Raw genomic sequence first — 24,052 nt, 5'->3', positions numbered from 1 at the left:
AGACAATTCTACCCCAGCACTTAGCCACCATTCTCTTCCAAGTACAGAGGGGCAGAGCAAGCCAAAATCCTTCCCAGTCTGTGAGAACTAAGCACAACAAACCCAACCTTCAGAATCATTTCACAAATGCTTTTTATCATGCATATACACAACCTGCCCTGCTTAGTGTGCAGCTAAGCTCCTCAAAAGGACTACCACTCACTGTTTGAGTGAAAGCTTCCTCTTAATGAACAACTTCCAAAGGGTTTACCAGCACTACAGAAACCTTTACTCCTACATACAAGATACTGTCTCCACTATCACAGGCAGCATGGAGTTCAATGAACTACTATTCCTAAAGCAGCTTCAATGGCTCTTGACCTTCAGCCACTTGTCAGGTAGGACACATTTCAGTGTTCACTGCTTGACAACCAATAGTGAATGCATGCAACCTTGATTTCTTCTTCATCTGTAATGTAAGCTTGTATCTTGAGGTTAGATACACATTTGGAGTCACAAGTTACCCCCTATGCACTGCAAGCAACTCCAAGCTGAACTGCATTTCTAACAGCATCCACTGGAATTGTTTAAACCAGATTTCCACATTCCCTTTGTAGCCTTTGTTGTTTCAACGTCAACAGGAAGTTCCAATTCCTGCCAACATGACTGAACTCACTAACACTCAGGAAACAAAAATCCCAATGAAGCCAAAGGCATTAAAATACAGGAGTTCTCTGAAGCAGGCTGTAAAATTTATGGGACAACCAGTCAAGCAACTTGGCTATTCCTCTCTTTTACATCAAGTCTTAGGCAATTACATTTATGGCAGAAATAGGAGATCACGGGGAAAAAATAAAACAGGGCTCCATCCTCTTGTGAAGTTTCCAGCCCTACTGTAAAACCAGCAGAGTTTATTGGTATTTTGTATTAAAAAATATATCTTTAGGACAGCAAGAACAGGAAAATGTATATATGAAAAACCCCAAATCATTTTAATCAATGTTCACTCAGTACATGAGAGTTTTTAATACAGCTTTGCTCATCTTACAGACACAGAAGGAACAAGCACAGGCTGTTTGATATTCAAAGGCATTTAACCCCATTTTATTAGAAGGTTTCTAGAAGAAACTGTAAGCTCTTTACAGATGGTGCTTCTATTTCTGGGGTTCTGAAAGACGTTGCTAGATTTCTAAGGCAAACCTCATGCAAGGAGTCACCACTCAAGCTCCAAACTCCTTTTTCCAGATGATCACCACAGCTGTGAAGAAATAAGTAGCAGCCAAACTCATGCTTACCTCCCTTTCTTTCGAGTAACCTACTGTGCTCTTGAAGGCAGCTTCTCCAGAATAACATTCACTTTGCTGAACTCACTCAAGACCTTTCCAGAGGCTGAAGTGCTTAAGTGTCTCTGCTCTAATTCCCCCTAATCTTGTTGACAAGAATGCCTCCTAGATAATTCTCTTCTTGCTAGGGACAACAATATGTGCACTTGCAAGGTAGTTCACTACTCTTCACTGCCCCAAATACTCCAACTCTCTAATCCCTTCTGAGTTACCCATAGAAGAGTCTCTTCGCTCCTCTGCTTCCCACATAGGTCCATTCTTGATTTGCCTAAGTTGTTACTTTCCCTCAATGGTAAAACTTGACAATTCAACTATGCCAAAAGGATCTATCAAGTCCAAGTAACAACTTCTGCATTTGTTTTTTTTCTCTAAGCTCTGTGAGCTATATTCCAATGTAAGAGGAAAGTCATGCATGTCCAGGCAATCAATTACATATTGACCAACTGTGCACAGAATCTCTGAACTGAACAGAAAGCTTCATGAAATCTACAAGTCTTCCCATTCTTTCTGCAAAAGGAGATATACTTAGGATACCAGTGCAGTATCTCTAATTTGCAGGTGAAGCTTACTACTCAGAACACAGTGACAGAACAATTCAAAGGTTAAGGAAGAACTGAAATTCACTCATGTTGTTGTTACAATTTCAATGCCCTTTCCAGAGCTCAAGCTATTTATCTAATTAAGTTCACTTACTGAAGCAAGCTGTTATTAACTCCATCACATTTACATGTAGACTGAGGCTTGCCTGCATTGTAAGAGAAATGGATAGAGCTGAACACAGCTCACCCAAATATACATTCTTGGGTTAAATGATTCCTCTTTCAAACTACCTGGTAACAGCCATGAGGCAATCCTTATTAGACCCTTGGCTATTTCATTTTCTCACACCAATCCTATAAAAAAGAATTCAAAAAGAGAGAGTCTTCCATTCTCTCCTAGATAGCCTGTCCTGTGAGCAGGATTACAGAGTACAAGAAGAGAACCCAGATTTGAAATCACAACTACCATTAAGTCAAATATTTTAGAGCTGCTGTCCCTTGCTGGCAAACTTTACTACAAGGTATTTTTACTACACTGCTACTACTGCCAACAAGTGAAGCAATCCCACCAAGCCACTGATGATGCAAAGTCTGGTAAGAGAGGTTGAAATTTATATTGTTAGTGTTACCCAAGCATAGTAATTTCCTAAGGAGGTTTGCCAAATCACCCCTCTCCCAAAAGAACAGGCTGTCTGGTATTAGTTCCTTCAACATCTCTCCTGGTAATAGCATCACTCCAGTGTGTTTGAAAGAGAAGAAAAGCAAAACACATCATTTGCAAAAACAGAGCCAAAACTTTACAGCCTTAATAATGAGTTCATGTTATGCCTCCCAGACAGTCTCATAGCAGGTCATCTGATTAAATGAAGCTGTGCTAATCTATTAGATACCATAAATCCTATTAGCAACATGCACAGCAGCTTGTACGTTTCCACAATGACAAAGGAATTAGATGCAATCCACTGCTAGTTCCAATGTTTTGACATCACATTGGCTTTGAAAAGCTGAGGGGTTTTTTGTTATTTAATCAGAAGTATATATTGACTCCTAGTTGACTTTTATTCAGCAGGAAACACAGCAAGGTGAGAATTGTTTGTGGAAATTTGAGGTGATCTCTCTCCCTTTTACAGGATCCAAAACAGAAAACAGGAAAAGAGAAATTCAGGGTTGCCTCCTGATCCTGAAGTAGACACATCTCCAGGTACAGTGACCACCCAAAAAAAGAGAGGTCCAGATAATTTTAGAAGTTAGAAATCAAAGGAAAGGTATACAGGAACACAAATGTACAGTCACACAAGCTTCTGTGATATAAACTTCATTGGAAGGGAAAAAAGAATCCCTGCAGAACATGCCCTGAAAGCTGAATGACATCAATACCCTGCTCTGGTTAAAACAAAAGGTTACACAGAAAATGGGACAGAAAATACTGAAAATACCAAAATGCCACTCAGTAAAAGCAATGGTTTGTCTATACTGGGAACACTGTGTTCCATTTCAGCTTCTGCTCCTCCAAAAAAGAACACTGGAGGTGTCTAGGGTTGACCAAGGGAACTAATTAGAGGACACCTCAGAAGGCAGGTTTAGAGAAGGAGGTGGGAACTGGCTTGCTGCTTGCTTTAAAAAGAAAGGTATCTGCTAACTGAAGATAACACTTAGCTGAGTAAACACCTTCTATAAACACATGGGCAACCAGTAATGCCCCTCACAGGCTAAGGGGCTTCACAAGAGTCAAACATTTTAAGTTACAGTCTGGGGGGTAACAAAGGTTTCACTGTTCCAAGAGTATCAGCAATTATTACAATTACAAAGAACATCAACTGGGAATCTTTCAGGTTCTCTTTAAGCAACACTGACACACTGAAAGGAACGTTCTGACAGGAGCCACTTTGCTCAAAAGAAATTTGCCCTTCTTTTGTCAAACATGGAGGAGAAGTAATTTTTCATTCATGAGAGAATAACTATTCTCATCATTTTATTTATTGCAGTTGCCTGCCCCACTGAGATGAAACAGTTTCATCTGTGGTCTCCCTCTGCTCTGCCAGCTCCATTTCTGAAGGAAGGCAGGCACTAACATCTATTATTTAACAGGTTTCCTGGCCATTTTCAAATCCTTCCTGTTGACACAAGAATACACATGCTGAAGCAGAAAACAAGCACTTCAGGCTTGCACAGATTAGCAGCTAAGAACCTGAAGTCAACCACTTTTTAAATACAGCTTGAGCTTCTCAAAGAGTAGAAAATTACCTTATTTCTCTACTTACATTTTCTCTCACTGCAGTAGAAAGCCAACTTCTGCTGTCAAACATGTAAATTCTAGGAAAAAAAAAAAAAAAGGCACAAACCAAAGTTAAACATAATTGCAGAAGTAACAGCAGCTTCTTAAGAAACCTAGCAGAAATTAAAATGCTATCAAAGCACAGCCTGGGTTTTGTGAGCTAACTTAAAGAGCCAGCTTGTCGTCTGGAAGGCAACAAGCGCTGCTTTAATGCTACTAACATAACCAACAGACGTGCTCGTGTCAAGAGCCTTTTAATCTTTTTCCAAGAAATCTCCTGCACTCCTCAGATCATTAATTCTCCTCCCCTAGCGATACAGAAGTCCACAGTATTAGAGTTTAGGAGTGTAACAAAACGATTCTGGCTGTCTCTCTCGCACAAGGACTGCCATTTGCACTGCACTACAAAAGCCCCCCCATCTGCATTTTCAAAGCACTGAAATTACTTCTGCTCAACACTCTTCCTGAGGTATGCTGCTTTCTAAGCACAGCTAAATACCAAGATATCTGTTTTATCAAAAGAAGTTACATAAACCTCCCACTAATGAGCTCCAGCGAGAGCACACCACTCTTCTAGAAGAGTTACAACTTCTAATCACTGAAGAAGTGAAAATGGACACATTGAGCAGCTCACACTTGCAGTCTGGAGGACTCTAATGACTGAACATACAAACTGATGCTCTAGCAAGGTAGGGGAAAAAAAAACCAAGAGAGAAAGAGACTCCAGTAAGGAATTTCAGAGCAATTTTTCCCCTTTGGCAGCACGAAGTGATAATTAGACTTCACCCCAAGATCTGAAATACTGACAGCTGCTTATACAGCTGAAACATCTGCAACCCATCCCCATCACACAGCAAGAGCAGGGCTGTGGGTGACGCCAGCAGACACTGGAGCTGCACAGCTTCAAAACTGCTGCATCAGGACAGCGGAAGATTGTTCCAAGCACAAAGCCAGAACGTACTCAAGTGAAATAATCTTCAGTCAGAGAGCCAGTCCTACTATTTCATGTACTTTGAACTGAAGCACTTAGGTGTAATGCATCCTTCTGATTTTACAGTTCACTGTTAGCTGGAAAATTTACAAACCACTTCAGTGTTTGCTATGGAGGTTAAGCTACTTAGGATATGGATCATCCTCATCCAAGCTCATTTATAGATGAACAGTTTAATACTGTGATTATGAAAGCATCACAGCGTAAGCAGTTTTGTTTGTTACTGCCAGAACACCACACTTCTAGACAGAAAACTCACACTCAGAGGCCAAACTCCACCTCCCCCGAGACACAAACACATGACACGACCACTTCAAGGTCTGAAAAAAAGCCCCAACATCAGCTACATTCAACTTGCAGAAGCCTTGACTGAAATAATTTGCCCATGATGCTGAGATAATAAAATCTAATGAAATTCTGGTTTGCCAGCAATGTAAACAAGTAGACTTACTCTGCAACACTACCAGCACACAGAATACATAACAGCAAAGGCCAAACCACACACCCTTAGTGTCCTGTGCTGCACCCTCATTAAAAACTACTTTACCCCCCAAAAAAGCTACTTTAAGCAGCCTGCAAGAAGAGTGTGAAAGCATAACAGCAAATCTTCCCACAAATCTTAGTTTTGTAAACCAGGGTAAGTTTTCAGTTAGAGAGGCTGCAAACATCCTGTGGTGCCTGTAGAATGCAATCCTGCCGACCAAGATAGTCTCAATTCTACATTAAAGATGGAGCTCAATGAAGATCAAAAGTAGAGAAGCTACTCGAGAAAAAAAAACATCTACATTGCCACAAGCTTCCATTTTTAGCTAAAATGTAGCCTGGTAAAAGCAACAAGAAAATTACAGGCCACTCATTCCCTGCACCACAGCACTGGTTCAAGCAAAAAGAGTTCCTGTAACCAGCTACATACACCCTGCCTTCATCAGCCCTTATAACCCTGCTTCACTGGAGGTCCTCTACATCAAGAACCTGGGTTTCTAAAAAATGAGAGAACAAAAAGTACCAGAGAATACTTTAAGCATGGTTCAAGTGGGTAAACCATTATACCAAAGCACCTGGAGGTCAGCCAGCCCTGCACATGGCTGGTGTACCCAGTGTCCTCACAATCCCACAGCCTTCTGCTCCAAGTAAAAGCAGCACAGCAGTGTGGAACTGAGTAACTCCAGAAGGCAAAAAGCATCACCAGACACTAGAATAGAATTAACCAGGTTGGAAAAGACCTATCACCTAACACCATCTAATCAACTCAACCATGGCACCAAGGGCTTCATCCAGCCTCTTCTTAAACACCTCCAGGGATGATGACTCCTCCACCTCCCTGGGCAGCACATCCCAAGGGCCAATCTCTCTTTCTGGGAGGAACTTCTTCCTAACATTCAGCCTAAACCTCCCTTGGTACAGCTTGAGACTGTGTCCTCTTGTTCTGGTGCTGGTTGCCTGGGAGAAGAGGCCAACCTCACCCTGACTACAACCTCCCTTCAGGGAGTTGGAGAGAGCAAGAAGGTCTCCCCTGAGCCTCCTCTTCTCCAGGCTAAGCAACCCCAGTTCCCTCAGCCTCTCCTCGTAGGGCTTGTGCTCCAAACCCCCCCACTAACTGCTCTAAGGCTAAAGGTTTTTTCCTTAAAGATATTAAAGTAGTTACACTGAGGTGAGAAGCCAGCCTAAAATTTTCTCTCATTTCCAACACCCACCATAACACAAGCCTTGACATGAAGACAACTTCTGCAGAAGAGACGTCATCTTTTTTTTCTTGACATTGGGAAAAGCAGAGAAGAAAAGAAGGCAGAAAGGAAGAACAGAGACTTTGAAGAACAGGAAAAGCACTTCGAAATATTTTATCATAGCAAACCTGTATCAGCCTCCAAAATTAAGCAAGATGAACTACATTCACTGTAGCCCTCTCCAAAGCCATTAGCTGTGCAAACACATTTTTCTTCTTGACCTATGGATTCAATGAGAGACAGCAAGGATGGCTGTGTAGAGGCAGGCTGTTATTAATTTAGCAGGCAGATCCTTCTGTTCAGGTACCCAACACTTATCACCCCTGTAACATATCAGCTACACAGCAAAGATAACATCTGTGAAACTGGGAATTGCAAGTTAGTTTATTAAAATGATTTCTTAAAGTCTACAGAACTGATGATTATCACAGAACACTATCTTGACACCCAAGAGATTGCACGACCTTTCCACATCGCTGCCAACAACATGAAATTCCAATTAAGCCACCAGGCAACAGTAATTAGAAGTCTGAAGTATGCTTAAAGATTACACCCCCCCCCCCCAAAAAAAAAAAAAACCAACACAAAAACCAACACACCCACAAACCAACCAAACAAAAAACACCCACCCAAGCAAACCCTGCTCATGTTTGATGGCTTGGTCCTCTCAACATAAACAGTTCTATCAGACAGATGGAAACTTGAAAGACGTTTTGCTACCTGCATGTATATGTGCTCCTCCAAGAGTAAATTCTAGCTCAGCTTTTCCCTCTTGAGTATAGATCTGTGTTCTGGAAAAGCCTAGTCTTTGCTGTCACCTCCCACAAGAACAGCTTTGAAGGACAGCTATAGACGTACAAAATTATAATTACAAATGCATCAACCTAAATATGCTCAAGTGAATGGATACAACTCCTCCTTTAGTTGATGTCTTCTTGCTGGGAATCATCTGCTGTGTCTCTGAGTTCCAAGCACATTAGCTTTGGAAAGCCAGCAGCACCTCACCGACAGGTTTGCAGAATAGATTACCGTAGCAGGGACAACTCCAGGTGTGGACTGCTTCTACAGGAGGTATTGGCAATTGTACAACACAAGCAGCAGCCAAGTTTCCAGCTGAAGCAGTCAGTCCCTGTGCTCAGCAGCCATTTTTCCATACGTTAGTGTGAAGTGCACACCAAATGAGCGACTCACAGGTCGATGAGGGTTAATGCTCATTATGCAACAGTTGCATTAGCTGGTTAAAGAGCTAACAAATTTCCATTTTCAATAGAGCACAAAATCATAATTGCACATGCTAAAAATATCTGCAACTGAACAAAGTGATGTCACAAATGCTTCTCATTATTACATATAGCTCAGCTCTTGACTTACAGGTCTCACTGTAAGCAGGCAGCTTTCTGCAAGGGTCACTGATGTTAACACCCAAGAGACTGCACATAAAAAATCCTGCAGGATACCTGATAACACAAGAGACTAAAAAACTCTGTCAAAACCAAACCCTCATCCTACCATAATTACTAGTACTCAGGGGGAAAAAAAGGGGGGAAAAAAAGCTTTTCTTTCCTAAAATTCAGAGGAGAAGCCAGATATTAAATCTGGAAACCTTGCAAGAACATGGAAAGCTAGAATTCAGTCAGATAGTTTCATGACCAAAATCTGTAATTTTTATTACAGTATCAGAGAAACACTGCATTTTTGCCTCCTCCAAAAGTGTCACAGAATAATTCATTAAAATATATATATAATTAACTTCCAGGTGCCAATTCCTCAATATTCCAGAGGCTGCTACTACACAGCAAAGCAACACACCTACTGCAAGTCAAACTCCAGCTAGATATGCAGAACCCATTAGCTTTTCCTTGCATGCCCAGATTTTCCAAGGCCAGAGAACTCACTACTCCTGATGTTTAACACGTGAAAATAATCCTTTTGGATAGTTCACCACTGTCTCCAAATAGAACAGTGACCAGCAGACAACAACGCTTAAGATCACGACAGAGACACATGTCTGCCATGAACAGCTCTGGAGCGAAGTAGCCCGCGTCCTTCTGTCACCAACAGCGAAGGAACTCAAGCCGTCTTGGAGGCAGACAGCATCCCTACGCTGCCAAAATGTCACACTTCCTGATGGCAATCCCATGACCTATATTTAAAAACAAAAAAATCATACTGATGCAATATTTAAGCATAAAACTCTGGACTGTAACAGGTCACTTCATTAGCCCTTCCTGAATGCGTCTGTAAGCTATGTGCATTATTTAAAAACTTAATAAATTGAACTCTAGGTACTGCAGAGGATGTAGGGGGGAAAAAGAATAATATAAGACCTGATTAGTGGAAGTTTAACAGCTGCCTAAAGCCAAATGCTTAAAATCACATTTTACAAGAGGGGTCTTTGGAGATCTCTGAAGTAGTTCAGGGATATTAATAACTGTTGCTACTTCGGTGACCCAAATCAAAAGGTTTCCTAGCTACAGCTCTTTTCTGCTTTGCTCTGAGCCACATTTAAGAGCATCCCTACACTTCCTGTTAAGTGACAAGCATCAGAATTTCCCATTTTAAATAACCAAAATTCCTAATTTAGTACAAATTTTCAGCAAGCTTTCATTTATTCCAAAGCCAACACTCTCACGTGTTGCTCTTTTGCTCAAAAGTATCTATATGCAAGTACCTCTGAAGAGCCACACAGGATGTTCCTGGCCATTTTCTTTCCTGAACTTACAATTAAAAAAAAAAAACCACCACCAAAAAACCACCAACACCCCCCCACACCTCCAGTAAATCAGGAAAACTTAGAAACTGCTTGTGCATGAATTTCTAGCTACATTTATCAGAGCAACAAGTTACTGAAGTGTGTCACCTAATGAAGTGTCCTCTTCTCCAACCCCAAGCCATTTTTTATCACATACCACTAGACATTTCCCTCCAGATTGAAAAACAAAACCCAGGCAGCACTGAAGAACATATTACTATTAATTAACCACCACAGAAATGACTAAGCATTTATTACTAGATGCTTCTATCTGCAGAGCCTTACAGTAGCTGAACAGTTGTTTTACTTCAACTGTCATCTTCCATTGCTTCCTTCAATTTTTATCATTAACCTCCAGTTTCTCTTGGCATGTTCACTTCATTTTTGAGCTGACCAGAATCTGTTTACCTGAACAGGGCAGAAGACAAGCACAACAGGGATATCAAAGCCCCACTTCAATACCACCACCGATACACACCGTATTTCTCATGATTTATGAGCAATTTTATTGCCATGAACAAAGGTAGCTACAAAGCCTCTTAAGAGTATGTAACAAACACCACTGGATCCACTTTCTTGGTGGTCTCACACACCTATTCATAAGCTCCAGAAGAAAAGCACAGCTCTTACTGGCTAAAAAACCAACAACAACAAGAAACCCTCTTAGCACTAGGCTGTGTGCCATTTGTCCTGATACTATTGTTCCTTCCAGTGTTTTTTATTTTTATATCACAGAGCCTATTTATATCCCCTTGGAATTGTGCTAAAGTTACTTTCTGGCTTGTGGGTTTTTGTTTGTTTTTTTCTTTAGGAAATACAGATTTTTATACATGCCTTTTAGCATCAGGAATGCTTAAGGTTTTTACTTACATGGGGAAAAAAAAAAGCACCCACAGCAGGATCTATCTGGAAAGCTGCTAATAATGAGAACAAGTTTCATAGTTTGGATTTAGAAGTGTTAAGAGCAAAAATCCAAGGGTAAAACTAAGCACAGATCAGTCAGATAGAGGAAGGCTGTCTGGCACAAAGTGTTATCAGCAATGTGTTTGCAGAGAAGCTGAAAAACTAATGAAAAAAAGAAAACAACTAAAAAGCAGCCCAGAAAAAAAATAAATCCATTGTTTCTTCTCCAGGGAACCTAATGTAATGCCACAGTATCAGGGTATTATCTTTTCAGAAGATGTGTAATCTCTCATCCAGAGGAGCTGAATCTATAGGTGGCAGGTTCAAGGCAGTTCACCACACAAGCTATACACGATACATGTTTCTCCTAGAAGCTAGAAATGGAAGCACGCTGCTGTAGGACCAGTTTGCACATCATCCCCACGTGGCAAGTCAGTGTCAGAACCATAAACCAGCAAATGAAAACATTTGTTTCTTTTTACTAAAAGTCAACATTAGCAACATTTATTGAGGTCTCATAACATGTCTATTATCCATAATTGAAGAACATGCCTACAGTTCAGAGGGAATGCTATCAAGAAATGGAATTCTTATCAATTTGCATGAAGTTTCTGAAGCCTGCTCTTTACAAATCACTTTTGGCTATCCCCATTTGCCAGTGGGTCTTCAGCTCATTTTCTGCCATTGAAAGATGTTCAAGGTGGTTGATATATTCCTCTACCACAACGATGTTCTGCTCAAGTTCTCCCCAAATAATTCACAGTAGGTGCTGAGGAGAGCACAGCATGTGACTGGATCGTGTTGCACTGAACTGACAAGCAAATGAAGGGCTAGATGCAAAACCTGGCGCTGAAGTACACGATTACACCACCTCCTGTCACCAAAATCCTGAAGATTACAATCAAATCTGTCAGGTGGATCAACTGCCACAGTTTAGGGTTAAAGTGTAAGAACAGAACAAGTACTTCCCAAAAGCCTTAATAGTATTTCTCCCTGCTCTGCTTGCCAGCACATCTGTATTGGCTCCATCTTCTCAACCTAGGTTCAGGTATTACCACTACAGTGATATCAACAGGCACATTAAGACCTTCACTACAATATTTATTACATTAGAGGAGAAAATGGACATGGTGATCACTTATTTACAACACAAAACCCAGAAACAACAACATCAGCCATGAAAAACACTAATAAACCCCTGTAAGGCTGTACTTGCAGCAACACAGAAAATCAGCAGAAATTCCTGGTATTGTATTCTGCATTTCTGTAAATTTCAGCCCAGCTCTTTCACCAACAGAAGCTGAATCATCCATTTTGTTCCACATATGCCAGCTAGTAAAGAGTCAACTGAGTCAAAGGAGAATCAGCTGCTTCCTATTTACACCCTTTTTAAAAGGAAAACACAACTTGCAGAATGCTACATTTAGCAATATTACTTTTTACATCCTTAAAAGTCAAACCCTTTCAAATTAGAAGAACTAGTCAATCAAATCAACACATCCTTATTCTTGAGCTGAGGGAGACATTTAACAGCTCTAATGTGGTCTTTTATGGCCAATTTTGCTTCTGCAAAGCATCCCCTTCATCCATGCATGTAGGCACAGACTTTAATTGAGACACTCACGTGCTCACGTCTCACTGCACCCAGGCCCTCAAAACACTAATGAAAAATACATTCTGTTTCCAGGAGCAGCAAGATCATTTCTATTCTATCCAAACTGAATTGTGCTTTATCATACAGATCAACACTTCCACCCAAAAAAGTCTTTCAGTATTAGGATCAAATCCTTCTTTCTGCTCCTATTTAGACTGACTGAGAGAAACTAAGCAAGCTGTAATCCATCAAGCTCTTTTCAAAGTAAAAAAATCCAATGGAACCAAAAGGTACTGAACAAGACCTCACCAACTACCTTCTTAAAAATTCATTCTTCACAACTGTGTTAAAGATCTTATCCAAGCTTCAGCTAATTAATAAATAAGAATACATGATTTAATGGAAATCATAATTTAGGTGTTCCAACAGCACACTGATTTTCAGTAAGAGACTAAGAGAGCACTGTTAGAAGTTAAGCTACATCATGAAATCACTGCCTTCCAGCACCAGTCTGAAGATAAGAAGTGTTTCAATGGACCTCAAAAAGCAACAAAATGTATTATTATATGCATGTAGCAGCTAAAAGAATACTCAGTACAAATTAAGTATGTCATGACTTCTTTAATCTTTTCACCCAAAACAGGCTGAGCAAGACTTTGTTCTCTAGCCCCACAATCAACATAGCCCATCTTTAATCAATGTACAAGCAGCTCCATTAGTTCTGATAGCAATGATTAGGCCCCTGGTAGCTGATTGATTTCTCCCAGCAATTGCTGTATTTTGATATGTACTCCTGATACCAAGTAAGCTAAGGCGCAGCAGAACAGGACAAGAAAAGCAAGGTTGACAGACTGAGGAGTAACACAGGAGACCTTGAAGCCATTAGACTGAGAAATGGTGATCTGGAACAGACAATGCAACAATGCTCAATGCTGATAGGAAAGGTAAACTTCAAGAACAACCCAGGGACAGTATCACAGCAGAAAGCACAGAGGTACATGAGGAAATACTCCCTTTCACCCTTGGACATTCTTCTTTCCATTGTACAGCATCAACCCTCTGGCACTGGTCTTAAGCAGCAGCTCTGTTCCTCTGTAGATAGTATGCATCTGATTAGGTGACCACAATAAAAAAAAGAAAAGCGGGAAATAGGGTAGAAAGAAAACAAGTCCAGCGTTACTACTAGGCTTAGGAGCCAGGGTGAGAGCTTATGAAAGAAGACAAAACAGAAAACATCAGAAGACAATCCCTTCCATTTAGGGAATTAAAGAAAACATACAAAATGAATTCAAGAAGGCAAAGGCTGTTTAACAAAGCCAGCAGCCAGTCAGGTTAGTTGAAATTTCCAAGTCTGAATGTTCTGCACCAATTTTCCCCTCAAACATGAATCACTACACTTATTATTTGGAGCCCCAGACACCATCATTGTGAGGTTTTGAGGGGAAGGTGGTTGAGGTTGTTTTAAAAACAGAAAAGACTACCTGCAGTAGACAATGCATCAGCTCAGCCCTTTAAAAACAAAAGGGGAGAGAGCACTGAAGACAGGCCACTTCCATCTCGTGCAGAACATGAAGGATTTCTGACTTAGGAAGACCACAGTTGTTGTTTCCAGCTTCCACCTCGGCTTGCTTCTCTAAGTTCCTTCATCTTCCCTAAGAGCTGAGCTGCTCATTAACCAGAAACCAAACTATCACAGTTTTGCTGCACGGTGCATGGCAATAAACTATTTTATTTGTCCATCCTGGTTTCCTTAACCTGTTAAGCCATGAGCTGGCAAAGCAGCTGCTGAACAGCAGATGTCTCAGCCAGCTTTTGTGACAGAGGGCAGCAATAACCAGCTTCCCCAGAGCGAGCCTGTCCGAGTTTAATTCACAACAGAAAGGATATGGGGAAAAAAAATTACTACAGGATAAATTAGACTGAAAAATCTTGTACTCTGGTAGGTATCCAAGCAAACAGGTAGGCACTGCTAGCACAGTGCCACAGCTTAACATCCCATCTTATCTCAAGAAAATCTGTTCAATGCTTTCTGTTTCATCCTCAGGGCAGCAAACAAAAAGTGGATTCTCCAATGCCTGATTTAATCTGAGTTCCATCTTCCAATATGAGCTAAAGGGAAGAGGGAAGAGTCAGACTAGAAGCAAACGTGAAGATTCCTGGGCATCTTCGCACATCTAAGGACCTGCCCAGGATTTCTTGCAAGAATTTCCTTCTATTTTCAAAGTTTCTGAGCTTCTGGTGGTTTTTTAGATGTTTCCTCCTTTTCTTCAAAATACTGTAACCCATTGGATTAGAATGATACAGCTCTTTCCTTCTGAAATTATTATAGAAGTGGATCTTGGATACCCTGAATTCATAGCCTCAAATTCAAGACTGAACAATCATATGCCCGAGGACTCACAATTGTGAGCTACTGCATCCAGGCATTAAAGCCTCAAAGGCAGGTTCTGCACAAGTTCTCCATGTACCAGCAGTGAACCATTTTGCAGGACAAACCATAACCATTTCCTGAAATTTTGAAGCTGCACCTATTCTCTACAGGCAGAAGTATAAAGGAAGAAAATAAGCTGAACCAACCAGTTTGACTTCACTGTACAAGGTTGCTAAGACAAATGTGGGGTTTCATACATGAAACATTTCCCTAACATCTCAAGCATCCTTTAGAGACAGTACCACATCAAGATATAAAGATCTGTTAAATTGTTCCCATCCAATATTATTTTAAGTATTACATAATCTTCTAACCAAAATATTACCTATTAAGCTCTACAGAAAGTTTTCAGGCACTAGCCAGATAGTATCTAACAACCTGTAGTGAAATCCAGGCCTTGGTAACCTGAAGCACAATTAAATTGCCATAAACATCAAGCAAAGTGTTCTTGATCTTTGTACAGACACCACCTTTGTTAAACAGACAGCAGTGTATCTTCAGTGTTCTAGCACCTCACAAAGAACGTGCAACAGGAATATCAAACATATGTTCCAACAAAGAGAGCTCTTTAATTAGTACAGCACAGCCTTATTTTGGAGTACCCAAGGTTTCAACAGACTATCACATCTACTTTGTTTTTCTAGACAAACAGCACCCTCCAAACACATCTGTCAGGCTAGCTGAAGAACATACTTTTGGGAACTAAAGAGGAAAAATCCAAGAGGATCATAAACAGATCTCTTCTCAGCATCTTGGAGCATGTATAGGCCTGCTTTGTGGAGCACTGTTTACTGGAAACAAAAGGTATACAAAGGTCTGTGTTATGCAATTGTACCTCATGGTATTTTATAGACTGAAACAGTTTCCTTTTTTTGTTTTGAACATAGCACCACTGGAATCTCAATACATACCTTGAACCACTTGCTGTTAATGAAGATGTATCAGCTCCACAACTTCAATAAACATAAATGTTACAGAACTTTATATGGCAAAACCAGGCTTAACTGCTCTAGTTTTAACCACAAATATCTCACTAGAAAATACTGGTATTGCACACAGCAAACTAAGAAATAAGTTTGGGGACTTCTGACTAGCCTTAAAAATTTCACTAATGAAGATAGCTACATGTTAACTTGTAAGATCCCTCCATCAACCAAAAAGGCACGTTCATACCATCTTCTGTATACAGTTAGCCTTGGAGCTTTGACCCACCTTCCTATTCCTAAACCTCTCAAATACAGGCAAAAGTCCAAACAGTTGGACTGAATACAAAGGGCTCCAATTTTACAAGACTATAGCAGGGCAATTCAATCTGTCCAGTTCCAGAAGGAAGACACTTTCCCCACTAACTACAAAAGGACAGCAACAGCTCAGGCAGTAGCTTGCAAGGCACATCTGGGTACAAGCATACAACAGACACGAGCATATCACATCATCTCCTAAAACATGGGGTGAGCTCAACAGCCTGCTCAGCAACCTGCAGCAAAAGCAGTCCAGTAAAATATACCCTGTCTTACCACAGATGTCCCAGGGAGAAAGTCCTGATGGTAAAGCACCCACAATTAATACTGGGCACACATGTCACTTCCCACAGAAGTTAAACTGCATCTTTAAAGTGCACAATTAAAAACTCTCAGAGCAGTGCTGGCAGTTTTGCTTTTCCTAACCTTCCACGCTCAGCTAGTTAACTATCTACATGGTTTTGTGAATGACTCAGATAACCTCTATTTCCTGACAGATTTCACTAAATCCTAAAATGCCAGGAGAAATACAAAGCACCTGTTACTGCACACTTTTAAGATGGTTTCCTAAGCCTAGCCCAAGGTAGGCTAGAGGGTCAGAAAAGCAGTAAAAGAGGAAAGATGTATAGAATTCATAGCTTACCTTCAGTAGTTAAACAGAAACTCTTCTTTATTTCTTACAAATAAAGAACATAACTGGCAGCAGCTGCTGTATCTAAGCCCTACAGAACTAGCCAAGATGTAAGGCATTGCATTCTTGTCAGTGAGGGCACCTGGGTGGGTGTTTGCCTTCCTGAAAGTCAGATAGAAAGCTTTGCAGAACATCTTATTTTGTCACCAAAACAGTTGGATTCTGTAATAAGGATGAGCAAAATCATTAGTGATACCTGAACTGGTAAAATATTCACAACTGCTTAGACCACAGAGAAATATTTTGGTTTTACTCACATCCCTTCCCCCTTCACTAGGACAGGGGGAAAGGAAAGCTGAAAATAGTGACAAAAATCTTTACATAGTTTTTAATATAGGACTGCATTACATAAAGCTACAAAAAATTATCTAATCCATCTAATTACAGATAATTAATATTTTCCTTTTTTGGGAGTGCTGGCAAGCAGTACTACAGTTTTCAAGAAGACATCAAAAATATTCTCATCCAAGAGAAACATGATAAATATAACTAGCAAGAAATTTCAAGCAAACTTTCTTCAGACCAGTGCAGGAAAACACAGAAAATATTTAGCCATCTCTAAATCAATGAATCCTTGTAACACATAGAAGCAGCTTCATGCAGACCACTTACAGACATGAACTACACTCCACATGAAAATGGCAACTAGGTTTTTAATCAATCTCCTTTCCCTGTGTTACCTGCTACTAGTTTTTCCCCTCATCAAGTCCTACATACTGTCTCTGAAAATAATTTTAAGAGTCAGCCTATCTTTACCACTGTCAATTACAGAGCCACCTTCTAGCTTGTCTCCTTCAGTCTCCCTCAGATCACCTTCTTCAGGTCTTCAGCCTCATTTTCACTTACCCATTATTAGGATTCCAGAACAGACACAGCACAGGACCCTTCAGTCCTGCCACATAAAACTGTAGGTCTTCTCTTCCTAAGCCTGTGGCAAAGGACAAACCCCCTTGCTTTCAACAATTCCTCAGACAAAAATATTTAGTAAAAAACTATTTCAAAACAACTCTAGCCAAGCATTCAATTACATAAAAAAAACCATCTCAGAGATCCTGATATCAACCATGCTTGTCAACGAACCAAAATGGGCTCAGATTCCCTAGCTGACCTACATGAGTCATCTACATGCCCCTTGAAGTTTACATGGAGTCTGATCTATTGAGATTAATTTGGTCCCCTATGAAAAAGGCTATGATTATTTGAATAACCTTGCATCTGTCTTAGTGTGTAGGCATGAATAACTACCATGGAACAGCTGACAGAGTTGGTAACCCAGTCAGTAATCCAAAGCCAGGCCTTGGGAACATCTGCAACATCTTCTCAAGCATTCTTATTTTAAGCCTGCTATAGTTATTGGTATTGTATTTCAACAGGACTTAAAACATCTAAACGACTGAACTATTTGCTTTGTAACTGGGATCTGAAACACTGATTCCTGCATCCTGCCATAGCCTTGCCCCCAGTGAACTAAAATATCAATAACCAGGTTCAGTGTAACATTTTGTATGGGATCCTTATTTTCTGCTACATTAAACTTCAGAGAACCAAACGACTGTATAGGCCAGAGCTGAAAATCCTGGGGAAGGACTCAAGTCTCCCTACAAATTACAATTTCACGATGTCCCCCAAAATATTGCTTTGTTTTTGGATAATACATGCAAATTAGCACAGGCTTCCAATTACAGCATCCCCAGTAGCACTGAGAGCAAGATATACATAGCAAGCAACACTGTACCATAGGTGTTTCCAGCTGCCATGTATGAATATCATCATGCCATTCCTGTCTAGCTAGCCTCAAGAAAGAAGATTGCTGGATGTCTAAGGTGGTACTGGGCAAGGCAAACATCACCCCCTGTGCCTAGTATTCTCAAGGTTCCAGCTGCTGTCTTCCAGAGATGCAGAAATATTTCATTTCATTTGAGGAGGCTAACAAATCCTAACACATTCTCTATGACTCTAACAAATGCAATGAACACAAGCTTTTAATACAAATTAAAAGTCTTACAAGATACTATTTGTAAAGAACACGTTTGAGAAGGTCAGCTGTTAAAAAAAACAGGCCAAGAACATCTGATGATTATGTTCCCAAAAATACTTTTTAATGTGTATTTTTATTCCAAGGCTAACCAGCTCCCTTCTCACTACTTAGAATTCTTCTAGTGCTTCAATAAAAATGCAGCATTCTGCTTCAAAACCTCTTTTGGAGTGTCCATATTTCTGCACTAGGAAGCCCTCCACAGTAATTTAAATTGAGTGTTTTGGCATCTAAAGTAAAGGTACTGCTCGTAGCCAGCTCAAAGCTTTTAAAAACCTCTTAATGTCCAGCTGAACTACCAGTTGGCTCAAGCATCTATGGATTCTGCATACATTTCAGTCTGGTGAAAAACAAATCCATGCACACAAAATCCACAGCCCACTGGGCACCCTGGGAACAAATAATAAATTGAGATACTATGTTAAACAGAAAGAGAGGGGCTTGGGGGGATTTTTGTTTTTTATCATGACCTCAGCTCACACTAGTTCCAACATGATCAGTGGGGAGAAAAAAAAAACACATTTTGGATGGCACATGTATTCTTTTCATTTTGAGTCAAGCAATCAAGGGACTCCCTCAAAAAAAAGAGCCCCCTTTATCTCCAATCTTGTGCTTCAGAAACGTTTTGTTCACACAAGATGCTTGCTTTCAAAGTTGTAGATTTATTTTCCACCTCCAACATAATGAGTAAAATGCTGGAAAAGAGTAAGGACCAAAAATGCTGGGATGAACACAGGCATCAGAGCCTGCAAGGACGACTCACCTAGCAGAATTCCACCACTTGAATGCAGGATTTCTCGTTTCAACTTGCTAGTAACGACCTAGCGCTAAATGCAACTCTGGCAGCAATACGGTGTGCCATATGGCTAAAACTGGATATGAAAATTGAGAATATCAATTACCAATCCACTAATGCTGAGAGCCAAAATCCATGGACAGTAAGAATTTAATCCAATTCAGCGACTAGGACATCAGCTGAGCCCGACACACAGAAGAGAAATCTACTGCTGGTCTCACTGAAAGCCAGCAGCTCCCGTTTTTTATTGCAGCAACTACAAAGGCAGCTGAATGTAACACTTCCTTAACATTCCCAGCTACAGCAGAAAAGTCTGCAAAAGCAACACAAGTTTCATCTGAATTGGCATCTTCTTTCACATGATTGAGAAATCACAACTATGTAAGAAGAAACAGTTTTAGTCGTTTTCCACATGAGCAAATCGAAGCCTCCAAAAGCACCAGGAAGTTGTTACACACTGCAGCCAACATCATCTTGCTTCATTTCAGGAGAAGGCATCCTACCAACACAAAAGATCTGCATTTCTGCTATAATGAAAGCATCCTGAAAGCAATTAATTGCAGGATTTTCTCCTTCCAAATATATTAGTTTAATTATTCTAGCCTTACAAATTGTAATAGCTGTGGAGGGTTTCTTCTTGGATGGCACCAAGAACCATGCTACACGAGATTTTACACACACCCTAATTAGACACAACCTTACTGGGTACCTACACAAGAACAATTCTCATTAAGTCTAAAGCCTACATTTTCAGATTTCCATGAGACACAGTGGTGATTTAACATCTGCTAAGATGTACCATGGAATTCTAGCTTCACATGTTGATGAAGATGGCATGGCAGGATGCTTGCCACATACTGACCTGGCAGCTGCAAGGACTATAGAAGGATAAATGCAATTTATCTTGCTCAGGACAGAATCCTACTTGACTCTACTTCTCCTCCCTGATCCTGTACTGAAAGGCCAAAGTAGCAGTACTAAAAAACCTGCACAACTAGTTTCAAGTTCAACAGCACGTTAAAAGCACCATCAAATGGAACTAATAGTTTACTGGAGAAGTATTCTTGATTGCAAAACTGTTCTTGACATGCTAGAGAAGTAAAGTGCATTCAGCTCATTTCAGCTTTTTTTGCAGAAAACCCCACAAGCCTCAACTGCAAATGAGCTCTTCTGCTTCCCAGCTTCCCTCTGTATGAACTACAGCTGGGCTACTGCAATAAACTAAGAAACAACTGATTACACATTAAGTCATAGATAAACAGTACTAAAAAGGTTGGTACTACCAAAGGTTTGGAGGTCACTTGACTACAGGAGACATAACCATTTCTTTATTTTTAATGCTGAGAAGTGCATTATAGTAAGCCTCAGACCTGTATATCAAACATTAACCAACCTATTTTAGGTTAGGAAGCCTGGCATAGTGAAATGTCACCGAAGTTACAAGCTGAGAGTCCATTTTTCTTACAAGACCCTAAAAAAACCCACCCATAAATGCTTTAGAAATCAGTGACGTCATTTTCAAATGAAAGACTTCCAAGACACAGAATTGTTTTAATGTCCACAAAACCTTTCTTATTCTTTCCCGTAAGAAGAACAGTTACCTAGAGCATGTCAATGATCCCGGGTCAAAAGCAGATTTAAAAGGCTCCACAAATTGCTGGCATTCTGAAGCAGAGGGGAGACTCTTTTGTATTACAGAAAGGTTACTGCACAGGGGCTGACGATTACCTGGCTAGCAGAGAACCAACAACAGCACACAGCCCCAGCAGCCTTTGTATACCTGTGCTCTAGGCTTAAAATGCTGGCTTTCAGCAACAGGCTTAATAAAAGCCAAGAACATTTTGACGGTACTAAGCAGGCAATGCAAGGTAAAAAAGAAAATCATGTCACCCCTTTATCCAGGAAGAGCCTATGTGAACATTTCAATAAAACTATTTACTCCTCCCACCTAGTTCCTATCTGGAGAAGCTCACCAGAAAAAAAAAATGAGAAGGAGAAAAAAAAAAAAGCCACAGATTTCTCGTAACGATCTTCCAAATGCTCCTCCTACCTCACATCCCAAGAAAAGAAGAAAGCAAAGAGAACGAGAAAGTAAATCTAAAATACAATTACGAAATAAGATCTAGTTTGGCAAAGCTGTGGTGAGGAGGAGTTGAAAAATGAGAGCTGCCTTGCTGCAAACGCCATCTTGTTGCAGCTATTGGGCCCAGGCACAGAAAGATCCATTCATTCACAGCAAAAAGAAAATCAAACACACACCCTGGCTAATCTGCAGCCACCAAAACAACCACACTATTATCACCCCTTCTCTCTCCTCTTCTAAATCGTACAAGGGGGGGGGGGGGGGGGGGGGGGAAATCAACTCCGATATATTGCATTTAGGGACTTCAGAGATTAACACATCATCTTCCTTTTCTCACATGTATTCCACATACACCTCGACAGCGTTTTGTCCTGATTCACATCCCCTGTCTCTAGCAGAGCAGCTTCAAATACAGGTTAAAAATCTCTCGCGGTTAGGTGGAGATATTTTACAGCACCAAAATGTCTGATTTGTTTCAATCTTCAACCACCTCTCCCAAGTTGAGCGAGCTAGTCTCAAAAAGCTGGCTCGATAACCACTTAAGCCTTACATTTACAGCCCTTTCCTCCTATTTTCTGCTGTGCAGACAATACATAATAACGTGGCAGTCGGCATCCTGGAAAGGATGCCTTCTTCCAAACGAGTCCCAACCTTGACTTTGTTGGAGAATAATGAAATATCACATTGGTTATAATTTCAGTTCATCTTCAGGAATGATAAATTGATGTCTTGCAACCACCTCTACATCATTCTGATTTTCCTCTGGACGGGATTTTTTGTTTTTCATAAAGGGTCTCGTTTCTTTCGTATTTGCGTACGAGACTCCACACCTCTTCCTTTCCTCCAAAGCTGTAGCATTAAAAATCCTACACCTCAAATATCCCTCGTAAGGATTAAAAACCAAAAAAAAAACCCACAACCAAAAACCAACCAGCCAACACCGAAATCCTTTCAACAAGCAACTGAGAACTGGAGTAACATTTTTAACATTTCCGAAGAGAAAACTCCATTTTTTTCTATTGTAGCAAACCCCCTCCATGATCTTCGTTACTGCTGCTACGGGCACACAGAAATATGCAGCACCGTAATACATGGGGGAACAACAAATATGCGGCTTAAATCCATCCTCGGGTCTGAATTTAAAGAGAACAAAACCTTCTCTACCCCTCCCTCCCGCAGGATACACAGCATGAACCCACCCTGCGAGCCCTCCACTGGATTGGGGGCTGCTGGCAGCGGTCTTACCCTGTTTGTCTCACCCCCGTCTCCTCTTAATCAGTTTTCCACCATTACAGCAGACACACCATAGCTTTTTTTTTTTTCCCCTTGAATCTCTCGCCAAATATTCCCTCCGCCGACTGGATCGCTCGGGAAACTCGCTTTTTGTATCTCAACGCGTACCAGAAAACACCTCGAACCGCCTAACAGAGACCACTACAGCGTAATTATAATTAAAAATGGAACCCCGCAAGATCCAAGGTCTCCTCCCTATTCGCCTTAGAGCCTTCAAGAGAGAATCAGTCCCACCCCCACCTTTTTCTCCTCCTCCTCCAGCTACAAACACTCTTCTTTTTTAGGGGAAGCTGGAGCACCGAGGAGGTGGGGAGGCGCGGGGGAGGGGGGCTATTTCCAACCCCGCCATGCTAAGAGGTGGACAAACCATGAGCCGCCCTTCTGTCCTGCGGGGGCCGTGAAGAACGGGTGGGCGAGCAGGAGGGCACCGCCGTGGCGGGAGGCGAGGGGGAGCGAGGGGGAGCGCAGGGCTGGCCCAACCCGGTGCCCAGGCGACGCGAGAACCGAGGGAGAGGCGGAAGGGGAGGCCGAAGGGAAAGGAGAAGTGCGGCAGCGAGGAGGAAGAGCGGGGGAGGGGAGCGGGGGCCGGGCGCAGCCGCGCAAAGGAAGAAGGAACCGGGGATGAGGGGGGAGCTGGGGCCGCCGCCGGCGGGAAGATGGCCTCAGGGTGGGGCCGGGACGGAGCCCGGGGCTCGGCGAGTCAGGCGGCGGCGGGAAGGCGCAGGAGGGCGACAAAGGTTTTTTCACGGACCCCCATCCACCCGCCCACCCCCTCCCGTTGCTTTCTCTCCCCTTAGACGGTTACCTGCCCTTCCGGCCGCTGCTCATTAACCGGGCCGGTACGTCCGTCGCCCGCGGCTCCTGCCCGCGTCCCGCCGGCCTGGGGAGGGGAAAGGGGGGCGGAGGAGAAGGAGGAGGGGGCGGAGGAGAAGGGGAGCCGCCCGCGCTCTGCCCGGCGGGTCCCGGGGAGGCAGCAGCGCCGGCCGGGGAGCCGAGTCGGAAGGAGAGAGCCGCGGGGGAGGGGGGTGTCGCTGGGTCTCGACTCCTCCTTGCGCGCTGGATGCCCGCTCAGCTCCCCGCAGCCATCGGGAAGCGAGAGCCTGGGCGCGGTTAACCTTCCCCCCCTCCTCCGCCCCGCCCGTGCTGCCCGGCCGGGAAACCCCGGCTCGGCTCCGCTCCCCGCTCCGCCCCACCGCCGGCCCCCCGGCACCGCCCCGCCCTACCCCCACCGACGGCGAGCGCAGGCCTGGCCCGGCCTCGCCGGAGGCCTCTCTGCGCCTCGACGGGAAGACCCGCCAGCAGGGCCGGGAGGGGCCTAGGGCCGGGAGGGGCCGCGGACACGGGGCGCGCTCCCGGGGCTCCTGCGCGCGGGCGCGCACCGG

At 42.2% G+C, this 24,052-nt stretch overlaps 1 protein-coding gene across 6 annotated transcripts in view; it reads right to left on the bottom strand.

The window, feature by feature from the left end:
* Positions 1-23,805, bottom strand: part of GNB1 (G protein subunit beta 1) — a 39,676-nt gene extending 15,871 nt beyond the window's left edge. Inside the window, exons 1-2 of one of the 6 annotated variants that reach the window (XM_068158218.1) lie at positions 23,476-23,805; positions 4,123-4,174 (exon numbers count right to left, since the gene is read on the bottom strand). The gene's annotated coding sequence lies outside the window, so the exon portion shown is untranslated. Of the gene's footprint in view, positions 1-1,274; positions 1,351-4,122; positions 4,175-22,622; positions 22,883-23,037; positions 23,061-23,475 lie in introns of those variants that run through there. The other 5 variants (XM_068158212.1, XM_068158215.1, XM_068158213.1 and 2 more) reach the window with 5 other exon arrangements.
* Positions 23,806-24,052: the final 247 nt, after the last annotated feature.

The sequence above is a fragment of the Melanerpes formicivorus genome, unplaced genomic scaffold, assembly GCF_026170545.1.
Source record: "Melanerpes formicivorus ecotype bairdi unplaced genomic scaffold, bMelFor1.0.p_v2 SCAF_39, whole genome shotgun sequence".
NCBI lineage: Eukaryota > Metazoa > Chordata > Aves > Piciformes > Picidae > Melanerpes > Melanerpes formicivorus.
This window is presented reverse-complemented; position numbering and strand designations above follow the sequence as displayed.